Below are 12635 nucleotides of genomic sequence, written 5' to 3' on the forward strand. Positions count from 1 at the left end.
TCCCCTCACGGCTATTAGGTTCACAGGACATCTTCTCGGCTCCAGTCACGACACCTATACCTTCACAGGACATCATCCTCTCGGCTCCATACACCCCGGTCACTGGAACACAGGACATCTTCTCTGGGACAACAGCTATACATTCACTGTACACCATCTTCTCGGCTCCAGTCACAGGGACGACGGCTAGAAGTTCACGGGACATCTTCTCGGCTCCAGTCACAGAGACGACAGCTATACATTCACTGGACACCATACACCCCGGTCACAAGGACAACGGCTAGAAGTTCATGGGACATCTTCTCAGCTCCAGTCACAGACACCTATACATTCACTGGACACCATCTTCTCGGCTCCATACACCCCAGTCAATGGGACGACGGCTATACGTTCACAGGACGCCTTCTTCTCGGCTCCAGTCACAGGGACGACGGCTATACTTTAACAGGACATCATCTTCTCGGCTCCTTACAGCGACTTGACTTCGCCCCGTCGCTTCAATCTGAAACCGACAAAACACAACAATGGAGGTCAACTCGTAATGGCCTTTTCTATCAAATGCAGTCCACCCGTCGGCTTCGTCACTCGGGAAACTCTTCTTATACTACCTACAATATACACTTCACGGCCACACTTCTGGGCAAACTATCATTGCTCAAATAATTCACCCACAAAAACACTATCTCTTGGTATGGAGCAACCTCCGCGGTTATTCCCGGCTCCGTCGTCGACGTGCCTCTTCGTAACCGCCGAGGTAAATGCACAATACTTGGTCGTCTCCTTCCTTACTCTTACCACGAGGAACATACCCTACACCACTCGCTCCACTGAAAAAAAAACATCCATAATAAACACCATTCCAAAAAGTGTTCATGCATACACTCTCTTAGACATATCTACCAAAACCAAATTGCTTCCTTTTAAACCGCTACAAATACCAACTTCTTACCAACATACACATACTCTACTACAAACCATTCACCAAGGCTAGTACCAATCATTACACAGCCTCCAGTGTGTAACAACAATACTAGCCTGCTACCAACTAACTTCTATACAATTACAATACATACCCACAACAAATTCACCTTTCATCTTAACCAAATTCAAACAAACGCTTCCTCTTTAACACAAACAATCGGCTCCTTACCCTTTCGCTCCCATCTCCGTCGCCGAATAACCACTGGCTCTTCCACCATCACTGCCGCTTACCACTCCAATCCGGCCTAAAAAAACAAACACATCAACACATTACTTCCCCCACAACAATTCATAAACCTTTCACGCCCTAAACCGCTCCAACGCCACTCACCAATTATATATATATGCCTCTACACTAGTCCCAACATTTCTATTACCTGCTACATCCATTCTCCACATATACTAATCCAAAACTAACCTACAATTTACATCACTATACACGTCTTCCAACAATTACATTATACTCAATTTCTTACAACTAAATTCACTATGACCCTAAACTATCACAAACAATTCACGATGCACCACACCACACTACTTATCTTAAACAACTGCCGCCACTGCTGCTACCGCCGCCGCCGCTGCTACTGCTGCTTCTTCTCCTCAACACAGTCCATTGCACAGCCCCATACATGTAGTAGTCCAACCTGGTTACGGCACTACCCACCACCACTCCATCCTCAAACCTGAAAAACAGAAACCTTTCACACAACCTCCATAATGCACCATGCTTATTTCTCCCAACTTTAAACATCACTGGGTACTGCTACCCGAAAAAACTCCTATATCACTTGCCTCTTATAACAAACTTTACCTACAACTTTCAAATAATACATTGCACAATTTCACATCACCGTATCCAGTGTCGACGCGCTCCTCTCCACAATTCGCCCATATTCCTCCACCACCAACATGAAAACAAAAAACAATACGTCAATGTTACAAATGCTCTACTCTTCAAATTATAACAAAGTATACGTACAACTTCAATAAACAATACTTACACATTTACTGCCTCTCATTTCCAAAATTCAGTCGAGCATTAATGTCCCTCTGGATTATCACACACCAATCACGTCTTCTGGACTGCAACAACTCCTGTACAAAACAATTACCACATCAATAACCACGACCCTCTTCATTTTCATATCAAACACACCCCACCTTCAACCACTTAACAGTATACATTACCTTTTAGCACATGCTGCACACGGCGACTGGTTACAACACTTGGCTCCTTTCCAACATCGACTTCTCCCCCACCTCTGGATGGCGACCATACTTCCTCTTGGTTAGTCGATACAGTCAACACAACACTATATTCTACTCTAACATTTTTCGATTTCTCATTATCACACTTTTGGAGAATGGGAGGGGCCGAGGGGCATCCCCCCTCCCCTTATTCCCATGCAAGGTGAAGGGCACAAGCGCCTACACCGCCCAACTAGGCAGCATGCCAACTTTGTGCTTGCCTAAAGGATCATAGCATTTTATGTCAAGGGCATACAACCCTCCAGTCTTTAACATTTTGTCGGCTAGCTCCGACGACTTTCCCCAGATACGAATTCGCAACTTTCGATTTACAACTGGTACCTACTTTACTGCTAGGTCAACAGGGACACAGGGGGTCTAGGAAGTGTGTCCAACCCACTTTCCACCGGCCCGGGAATCGAACCCGAGACGTCCCGCTTGCGAGGCGAGAGCGGTACCGCTCTACCGCCGGCACCCCCACTTCGGCTGTGACCCCTTGTGAGGCGGGCGTCAGTCAGCTATGGGTACGGTTCCTCGACTAAGTAGTGCCCTTTCACAGGTTTATACACCTCACTTATGTCTCCCCGTGCCCATCTCTAGGCACTTTTGGGTGCACTAGAGAACCACCACCAGACCCCAACCTGAAAAAAAAATGGGCATTCGTTATCCATTTATCAAATCTTTCTCACTACTATATAATAAACTCAACTTATCAAAACTCATTTACATTTTCTTTAATCTACAGCCGAGGCACAAAATTCAACATTTTAAACTTAACATTACCAAACTCAAGCCACAATCATTTATTTTAATGTCAACTTTTAACATTTCTATTGCTCTACGGCACAAGACCAAAAATCAATTGAAAATTTAACAACTCTTTTACAAACTTCAACGTCACTTACCCTCACTATTCCCCTAGTCTACCTCAAAAAAATACCGGCTCCTTCCACCTCCAACAACAACAACAACCTGAAAAAACCATTTATTACCTAACCAATAAAACTTACACTCATTCTCAATACAAATATATTAGCCATGAACCACTTCTCAAATTACAGCTACAACTTCTCTTTAGTCAAACACAACTACACCTTCCATTTTAAATACCATATTGACGAATTCCTCACCGCAAGTGTAGACGCGCTAGCCATCACCTACAAACTTAGACCACGTTCTCTTCTCTATTCCACAGTATAAGCCTTCCGTACACCTGCAATAAAAGGCATCAACCTTCAAAATTTACAACAAACTAGTCAAAATTAATTAAACAAAAGCACATACACAATAACAATTAAGAACACTCTAGTCTGCGTATAAAACTAACAGACGACAACAAAATACGACCATAAACACACACAACCGAGAGTGTAGTACCATTATATAGCCTCCAGTATATAACAGCACAAACACAACACCCATTCAACAATTTCATTCACCTAAACTCCAAATTCGGGGTCTACCTCTGTGCCGGTCACGTCTCTGCAAAAATCAACCTTTCCCACGCTAGTTGGCTCCAACTTAACGCTCATGCGGCAGCCCACTGCGACTTCCTTGCGGTTGCTATTTTCTGAAAATAAACTACTACAAAATCTTAAAAAAACACCCACTACAAAACTCTCATTAATACAATTTTCTTCACTATTTCACCAAATATACCAACATATCTTAACTTCCCATGACTTTAAATAACAAGGATTATTTTATTACCAAAAAATTCTACCTTTCCTTTAATCATTTTCCTAAAAGTCATACAACCCAAAACACATCCACCAATCACAATCACCTTTACATACAGCCTAAGTATTCACAAGTAAAATTGCGAGCACGAGACCCAGGGTCAGTTAGATGCATCTTTAGCTGACTACATTCAAAACGTTCGACTTTACTTTTATCCTCTTCGCCACTGATCGGTCACGTCTCTTTTCCTTTATATTCTTCACCAAAAGGTCAGCTCGCTAGCTGCCCGGGCAATCGGTCACGCACTGTTGTCAAATACTGGGCATGCACCGGCTCCTCAATGTACCTGAACCCGCTCCAGTGTTGGTCAAGTCTTCTCTTCAAAGAGCTCACACTCGATGCCGTCACAACACTCTGGTAGATTGTTCCAACAATTTACAACCCTCACTCCGAAAAACTTTGCCCTCACGATTTTCCGGCTTCTTCAATCTTGAGCTGTGACCCCTTGTGGGGCGAGCGTCCGCCAGCTCCAAGCAAGGACACTTAACTGAGTAGTGCCCCCTCAGATGCTTATAAAGCTCAACTAGGTCCCCCCTTGCCCGTCTGTAGTATAAGCTAGGCAACTTCAGGCGCTCCAATCTCTCAGGCGGCTAGCGAGCCGACCTTTTCGTGAAGAATATAAACGAAAAGAGACGTGACCAAGCGGCTAACAAGCCGATCAGTGGCGAAGAGGATAAAAGTAAAGTCGAACGTTTGGAATGTAGTCAGCTAAAGATGCATCGACCCGACCCTGGGTCTCGTGCTTTATGCCGCTTATTTTTCATACACTCAAAGCAGGCTACCAATTGGCTCACCCATATCAATATTCTTATTCATGTCAAATCCCTATCTTTACCTCGCTAAACAAACTAAACATCAATAGTCACTTACCTGCCCTCACCCCTCGTTTACCAAAACGTCGCTGTCGGCACATTTATTTGCTTTTCCACTTCACTATATGCACAACACCTCCAATCTCCTACTATACGCATCAAAACACACACGTATGGTTTACTACTTGGCACACAAATGCTGCATCTTTTTTCTTTCTCACTCATTTTCAAGATCCACCACGATCACTATGAACAGTCCAAGCTCAAAGCACACATAAATGCTGCAGCTTTCTTTTCTTCTCACTCATTTTCAAGATTCCACCACCATCACTTAAAACTACATTGAACTTCGCATCCAAACAACTTCAGATACAGACAATATTTTAATAATGAACTTGCTACACAATCTACATGCTCATGAATTCACTTTCCATCACTCACCAACGAAATAACACGATTTCTTGCAAAAACACAACATATTCCGCCAATTTCACAAACTACACTATTAACACTTCAACTTTTTAAACCACTTAACACTTAAAGGATTTCATTTCAATTAAACTACCGTCTTCAATTTAAATATCCTGTACTCTAACAACTTGAATTAAGAACAACTTCAAAATCTCCCTAGTTAACCACAGACAGAAATCTTAAATACGTTTCACAGGCCACAAGTCAAATACTTCTATTAAAAACCACAGAAAATGTTTAAGAAAACATTTCCAATGCGGAACACTAACAGCCAAACAAACAAATGTCTAAACACTACTTTATATACTACACTTTACTTTTCTTTTCTTTTCTTCTTCACAAACTAAAGGAGTTCTAACACCAGACACAAGGATCGGATTGTAACTGATGCATCCTTGCCGGTTCGACCTTTAAATACCCCAACCTTCCCGCCGAACCGTCAAATTATTTGCTCTCTGCTCACCGAACCACCTCATTCGAATAACTTCAAATTTTCAACATTTTATTCTTCACCTTGGCGTCAAAGTACAAGGATACATTAAAAAAAACTCTGGTGTCATCTTCAACATTATTCAAACAAACTCCAACAAAGTCCATTTCATGAAATATAGCCAAAATATATGAGCTCAAAACGGCCAGATTCTTGCTTTCCGGGACCCCGAACTTCTTCTCCGGTAAACACCGTCACAACCAAACGAGGGGATTATCCAGATCAACTGCTCTTGGGTATTTGCACCATAGACATAGGTCGCAGTATCGTAGTCAATAAAGTTTCCTTCCAAGATGGAAATAACAACATACCCTACAATCAGTTACTCACATCTCCATTCCTTGGTGAGAACTATCAACGGTGAATTTAATAAAGTCAAGACCCCGAGTAATGTATTCCCATTACCGTCAAATACTTTACGTACAGTATATATTTATAACTTAATTCAAACAATGTAAAACAAAAACATCGTGGTAACATTCTATACTATGCCATCTTACGTGTACTAATCCACGTGCTACTAAATGTTATATAATAATTCCTTGACATAAATGTACTCTATATTATCAGGTACCACATTTACTCTCTAAGGTACGTGTGAGCTGAGACCTGACCCAATAAATCATTATCAAATTGTGATAGTAAATATCTCTCTAACCATTGCTATGTCAACTAGAAACTGGTCCATGTAAGCCATACCCCATGTAACTGACGAGTATATTATAGTCATCCGCAGAGGACAAACAGCACGAGTACGAGTACGAAATCTTTAGTTAAGAGGTGAAAGACAATTATTAGGGGTTGAGGGAAAAGTGGTGAAACTGAAATACAGTAGGAGTAGAAAGAATCTTTCTTATTGGTGTTTTATCTTTGTTCTGCTCCCTTGGGTCGTCAGACCTTTGTATTAATATTGCTGTATTTATATAATGCTGCTTATTATTATTATTTTTATTATTGTTGGAGTTAGTGAGCCAGCCCAGGTCCTTGTGTAGCTGGGAGGGTAGTCACATTTTTTTTGGGGCTAAGATGTTAGTTCAATGTTAATTGTTAAATATTAGTTATGTTAGTCTAAAGGTACACTGTATGGAGAGGCCTGCCAGGTTCTTAATACCACTTACCACCAGTGCCAGATTTATTAGACCTGTGGAGGCCCCCCTCATTATAACTACCCCAAGAGGGTGGGGTGGCGAGTGAAGCGAACCTAATCATCTGGGAGTTCCGCAATTCTAAATATCATATTATTACCACCACAGCATTCATTCAAAATAGACGGTTCATAGGAAAACCACCCAGTCGTCAATTTCAACGAGTAGCTAGCCTAATTTCTATCACGTGATAAACATGAATTTTAAAGATTGAAAATAAAATCAACCAAATCAATACAATATTATAATATGTGGAGGCCCCTGGCCAACTGCCCACTTTGCCCACTCTTCAATCCGGCCCTGCTCACAACTCTACTCTACTTTCTTGTAACGTGTACGTTTTCTTCTCCATTGTTGTAACATATGTCTGTCTTTTGTTAATTTTACTGTTTCTGCTCTATGGTCAATTTCAAGTAAAGGTTAATATTAACTCGGTGCTTTGTTCTTCATTGTTTTTCTCTCTCTGTGATCTTATTTTATTCCTCATATTAACTTCTTTAGACTATTCTATTTAAGTTTAAGACTTTTTTAATATTACAATAGTACTATTTGGATGTATATGTGTCTTAACAATGTCTCACACTTAAACTGAGGCCAATATTGCTGTTGTAATATATTCACAATTTCTATCCAAGATAAGAAAAGCAGTGAATACGATTTCATAATATTTTCCTTTCACGTTTTACACTACTTTCGTGTCACAATAAAGTTTAAATCGTTTACTCGTCATCAAACAACCAAACCTGCCGGCGTCACTTTGACGTCATAACAAGGCAATGTTCCCATTGGCTACAATTTAACCTAAAACAGCTTGTGATTGGTCAGGGAGTGTGGGCCGCCTGTATATAAAGCCTGGTAGACGGACGTCAACACAGAACACTGGCACGCGACGACGCTACAACATCTTCTGTACTGTAAGTGTATCTTCAAATTGTAAATTATTTGTTGGCGATTGGGAAGCTATTGTTTAAAATTTCACTTGACAAAAAAAAAAAAGGGAAATTTTATTAGTCTTGATATTACCTAAACTAAACTTTTTAAATAAGTTTCGCGTTAAACCAGGCTTACATAACATTAATCTTCTTGCTATTTCTAGAACACGCTCATCAAACGACCATGAACCCTATACGAGTTGACCGAGGTAGCTGCAGTGTCACCACAAGAACAATTCGGAGCGTCTACAAAAGTTCTCTTGCTTTGCTTTTTACCTGTTGATGGAGAACTCGATCGCAACAATTCCTTTCCTACTCCAGTTCTACCGCGGTTAGTGGATCCTTCCCACAGCATTACAGTGAGTTTCCTAGTGTTAAACTACAAGAAATTGGTCTCCAAAAAAAACTGCTTTGTTATTTCTTCTACCCCATTTGTGGGTCATGAGCTGTATTGCATTACATTCTGTGCAAGTAAAGTCAAACTTGTACATATTGAATATCCAGTATATGTAACCAATAAAGTTTTTCTATTTATGGAATAATCCAAATCCTTGCTTTTACTAAATCAAAACCCAGAGTATAATAAAATCTCGACTACGTCTGCTGTTTGAAAGTTTGCCCATAAATAGTTCTCAAATACTCTACTTAATGGTGTTAAACGCTTCGGGAAATACAGCTCTACTCCTCTTAAATTAGTATTACTTTTTCACAACATAACCCAATAGACAAATGATGACATTAATGTGTGGGTTTTTACTTTCCAATCGTTCAAAGTACACATTCTCGTACTGGCCCTGTACTAAAGTACGATCATCACTGGTTTAAACTAATCTTAGTATTGTCTAATAACACCAGAAGTGGTAAAATACTAAATTCCAAGCAAGACATATGAAAGTCTAACCTATAAATAAAAATATGAACTTCCATCTATGACCACTGCAATACTAAATATAGACCCAAGTCTTTCAATATTCAGTCGAAATCAAGGTAAAATTAGAGGTCTGGTCATGTAGTCTGTAGTTTGGACAATTCTAAAACGCTTCTTCAATTGGATTTCCGCCGCAATGTATATTAGAGTATTTTCATCTCAAAAGACTGCCTTTTACTTGTTCAACATGGGAAAGGCTTTGAAATTGAGACAAATGGCATTGAAAAAGCAAAGTGGGTTAAAGATGTAATAACGACGGTTGTGCATGTCAGAGATAAGAGAACCGTCAACAAGGATATTTAGAGCAAGGTATAGTTAAGTGGGAAGTACAGAAGGAGAATAAAAGCGGAGGGTGGTTTGTGAGTTAACGTGTAGCTATACCTTCTTTAACGAGTCACCCGTCTGAGACGTCCGATTTCTCAGGACGTCTGAGTCCTCCGTTTTCTTTCCATCTTAGAGTGCACCCGAGACTTCCTTGTTCCTAAAGCCCCGTCCACACGATCGAGCAGTGCCCGGCGGGCTTTGACCCTTTACCGGGCAAAGCTTGTGTGTTGTACACACGGGGGTGATTGGCGTCAGTCATAGTCGGGCGCTAGTAAGTGGTCTGCAGTGGCGGATACGCTACGATCGCAGGAATAATCGCCCGACAGTGAAAAGCAAAGATCATATCGTTGTGTACTATAATAATTGCTGCTATGTGCAAATGCAGAAAAAGGGGATGGTGCATAGAGTGGTTAGGTCGGAAAAAAGTATTGAAGTCATGCCACGATTTTACGTGAACGGCAAGATGGACACGAGCGAGACATGACAAAGGACTCTAACACCTTTTACAAATTTCGAGCGAAAGTGGAACCATATATAAAAAAAACCAGGATACCAATATGAGGGAAAGTATATCTGCAGAGGCTAGTCTAGAGGCAACGCTTGTATATCTTTCAACTGGTATGCACCTACACGTCACGAGGATATCGAAACAAAGTTTGTCTCGCATAATACCTGCTATGAAGTACTCGAGGAAGATTACTTGCAGGTGAGATTTGTAATCCATAAAAATGGATTGAGTTATGATATGCATAAACAGGAAGCTATGGGACGAGAACGAAGAACACACACGAATGTCCTCATTACATAAACAATCTCCTGTCACGCCAATATTGTACATTGCATTTGGTTATACACTGAGCGGGGAACACGTACGTATAACATTTGTAATACTTATATACCACCAGGCAGGCTGACCATGATTTCGCTCAACGACGGGCACTGCTCGATCGAGTGGACGGGCCTTTAATATAACGACACAGAATTGGAAATTGCAACAGTGGTGGTATATGTTAAGGCAACTTAGATATCTGATTATAGTTGGAACATCCATTAAGTGATGGTGAAAGCTTCAACTGTCTTTGTTGTTAGTAAAACTACACGAGTGGCTTGTCCTTGGGGATAGCCAGATGTTTCCAAGTACTACTGAAATTAGATCATTTGGATGCCCGAACGTCAAATCGAATTTACCAACCGTATTGAAACACTTTTCTCACACACTGTACCGCCAACTCTGACCTGCACACACTACCCATGGGCAGCCAGCCTCTTTGTGGGGTGGCGAGTGAAACGAGCCTAAACATCTGGGAGTTCCGGGGGAGCTGTAAGCCCCCCCGGGAAAATATTGAAATTTGAACACTTCTTTGCAGAATTTGGAAGCCATATGCAGTTATATTGAGGAAATTAAAACATTGAGACATTTTTCATTAACTGTATATTTATTGATAGTGTACAAATTCCCAACACACACACAAAGTGAGACATGACTGGAGTCATTCGTGTGGTTTCAAGTCGACCAGCCCTGATATGTAGAGAGGCCCTGCTCACGAAAGAGGAACTTAAAAGTAGCCAAAGCTGACATTTTTTTAAACCAAAAGGAGATTCAGAGCCCAGTGACAGTAAACTCCCAGAGGATGACACAGTAGAGGTTCACTTTAGTCATTCGGATGACGAAACGAGGTCAGCTGAGATTAAGTAAATCGCCACCTACAGCAATGCAAGTACCGTAGTGGATACTCTCCTACAAACTGACGAGCCTAGCCGCATTCCAATGAGACGGGATTCGGCGACTTTCTCACGGGGGTGGGGGGGGGTCGCCACCTGCGACGCTGGCATCCGGGTTTACTTCCGGTAGCCGAGTGTATGACCTCTCGGTCTCGCCGTTGAAATTCATTCTACCCTACGTTCCTGAACACGCCGCGTCTCGTCTCCTCTTCCAAGCACCAACTTCCCACCACCAGACTCTTTTGTATATAATATATTTTATAGAAGAAAACCACCATTAAGAGTTTCCTTTCTCCAACCTGTGACTGAAGCTTCGTCCGATTCATCTCAGTTGAATTATAAGAAACATTCTATGGAACCGGTGTCGAGTGATCCGGCTGACAGTTGATGATAAACCCATTGACTATTTACTAAATCATTCTCTTGATCTAAATTGTGAACAAGGTCACTTCTCAACAAGTGAAAAGGAAAGAGTTCGGTATGTGCCCAAATCCTTGTTTACATGATGACAAAGGGAATGGCTTGTGTATTCTCCAAAAACTGGAGATGTATTTGGCGTTCAATGCGTTTAGCGACTGGAAAAACTGCCGGCGTACAGTTGCCGAACGTGAAAGTGGCAGAGAGCATCAAATTTCAGTTGGGGTGTGAGGGCAATTACAGCAAGGCGAATTCATTCCACTTTGGCTTTGCAACTACAATTGGAGAGAAAATAATGCAAAGAACGTCTATTGCGCATAGTTGAAACACTACAAATTTTAACATCGAGAGGTCTTCCTCTCAGAGGTAGTGATGAAAGAATAGGCTCTAGCAACAATGGCAATTACCTTGCAACTCCTGGCCAAATTGGACACTTTTCTTGCACAGCATCTGGTGCTGTGCAAACACTTCATATCTCTCAAAAACGATTTGTGACCAAATGGTCAATCAATTATCATAAGTGAAGTGAAACGAGACAAATATTAGTCAGTTAGTGTAGATTCCACACCGGATGTTAGTCATACTGACCAACTTACATTCATAGTTGAGCGATTTTTATAACTTCATAGACATATACATGACCATGGTGCACAGAGCATAGCCTCAACTATTGTACAGTTAATTACAGAAGTTCGTCTTGAGGGCAGAGTTATGACAATGCTGCCACTATGTCAGCCATTTACACTGCCAGAATAAAGGCTGGCATATTACGTCCCTTGTGCAGGTCACTCCTTGAACCTTGTAGGAACATCAGTTGCCTTGGGTCTCTTTCAAATTCCGGATTTTTGCAAACCTTATACAACTACTTCTCAACCTCCACATATAGTTGGGATCATCAGCTGCACTACCGGCTGAAGGGATTGTAGCGAAATCCCTTTCAGAAACTGGCTGCAGTGTTTTTACATTACCTTGAGATAAAGTCAGCACTGGAGAACAAAATATGTTCCGACAGTAGCTTCAAGGTCAAGGCCTCATAAGACGAATGCAAGCATTTGAAACACCACTTCTTGCTGTAAAATAGTATCAAATCTTAACAAGGTTTAATGCAACCAGCTTATCACTTCAAAAAGTTCACACCCACCTTCTGTCAGTTGTGAAACTGTATGAGAGCTTGATCATCTTCGTCTCAGAAATGAGACGGGGTCAGTTGGATGAAATAGAAGATCAGGCTAGGGCTTTTGCCGAGCCTGTCTACAACGACAACAAAAAAGAGAAAACATTTCTTGGATGAATCAGTTGGCACTGAAACTCAACTTGATCCAAGGTGGACAATTTCTACACCATATTACGAATGAATAGAAATAAAGAAGCGGTTTACCTTAACGGAGTATGACACCATTGGCTGTCAGTACCTATTCCAGT

At 41.3% G+C, this 12635-nt stretch overlaps 1 long non-coding RNA gene across 1 annotated transcript; it reads left to right on the top strand.

The window, feature by feature from the left end:
* Window positions 1–7714: 7714 nt before the first annotated feature.
* Window positions 7715–8370, top strand: LOC121876953. Its single transcript, XR_006090853.1, has 2 exons — window positions 7715–7804; window positions 7987–8370. It is a non-coding gene; the product is annotated as an uncharacterized LOC121876953 (long non-coding RNA).
* The last annotated feature ends 4265 nt before the right edge of the window (window positions 8371–12635 follow it).

This window comes from Homarus americanus, unplaced genomic scaffold, assembly GCF_018991925.1.
Source record: "Homarus americanus isolate GMGI-L3 unplaced genomic scaffold, GMGI_Hamer_2.0 scaffold58354, whole genome shotgun sequence".
NCBI classification, from domain to species: domain Eukaryota; kingdom Metazoa; phylum Arthropoda; class Malacostraca; order Decapoda; family Nephropidae; genus Homarus; species Homarus americanus.